Source organism: Colobus angolensis, unplaced genomic scaffold (genome assembly GCF_000951035.1).
Source record: "Colobus angolensis palliatus isolate OR3802 unplaced genomic scaffold, Cang.pa_1.0 Scaffold217, whole genome shotgun sequence".
Taxonomy (NCBI): Eukaryota; Metazoa; Chordata; class Mammalia; order Primates; family Cercopithecidae; genus Colobus; species Colobus angolensis.
In genome coordinates this window covers 4032534-4033377 of record NW_012115344.1, presented here as the reverse complement: position 1 = coordinate 4033377, position 844 = coordinate 4032534, and the positions used below count along the sequence as shown (strand labels likewise).

Genomic DNA, 844 nt, shown 5'->3' with positions numbered 1-844 from the left:
GGCCTCCCAAAGTGCTGGGATTACAGGCTTGAGCCACCGCGCCCGGCCTAAGATACTACTTTCAAGCCCCTTACATACTATTAGAATTTGCTTTTACTCTGTAAGTGCTCATCTGATTATGAAGATTAAATGATTATAGGGAAAATGTTTATCTTGGTTATGTGTGGTTTACTTGTTTTCAACAAACTTTTTGGTGCTCAGATATTTAATGCTACAGATATTTTGGTAGAAAGGAAACTTCAATAAAAATACTTCTACCTTTATACTTTTACGTGGTTGAACAGTATAATGGAGTACAGTATTTCCTCTGGAATAAATCAAGGTAATAGTTGATCATTCCATACCTGTGTAACATTGGTGGAAAGTAATAATATTGTAAAGGCACTGCATGAAACAACCCTAAACCAAACCTAGATTCTAAATCAGAGCTTATTACAAAGTACACTAATGTAGAGCCAGATAGATACTTTATGGGAAGAAAAAAAAAAACTTTATAAGTGTTAATGCATTTCTGTACTTAACTGACTGAAAACAAAAATATACTAAATGTGTATTTTTCAAGGTTTGATTACCACTTTTTTGATCTCTCCTCCAAGTGGTGCAGACTAATTTGCTATTGACATTATTGTAGCTTTATTAACAGATGATATAGCTACTTGGTGGGGTAATGCTGAGGTTTTTTTCTCATTTGTTTGATATGTTTTGGGTAATATTTCTAGTATTTTTAAATAATGAGGTGCTTTGTTGCAATAGCTTGAACAATTGATCTCAGTCCTTTCTAACTGTTGGGTGATTCTGAAGCACTGAACCAATACCTTTTGTTTTTTTTGTTGTTTTTTTTTTT

General features: G+C 33.1%; 1 protein-coding gene across 2 annotated transcripts in view; it reads left to right on the top strand.

The window, feature by feature from the left end:
- Nucleotides 1–844, top strand: part of CENPE (centromere protein E, 312kDa) — an 87871-nt gene that overhangs the window by 29866 nt on the left and 57161 nt on the right. The gene's annotated exons all lie outside the window — the stretch shown is intronic.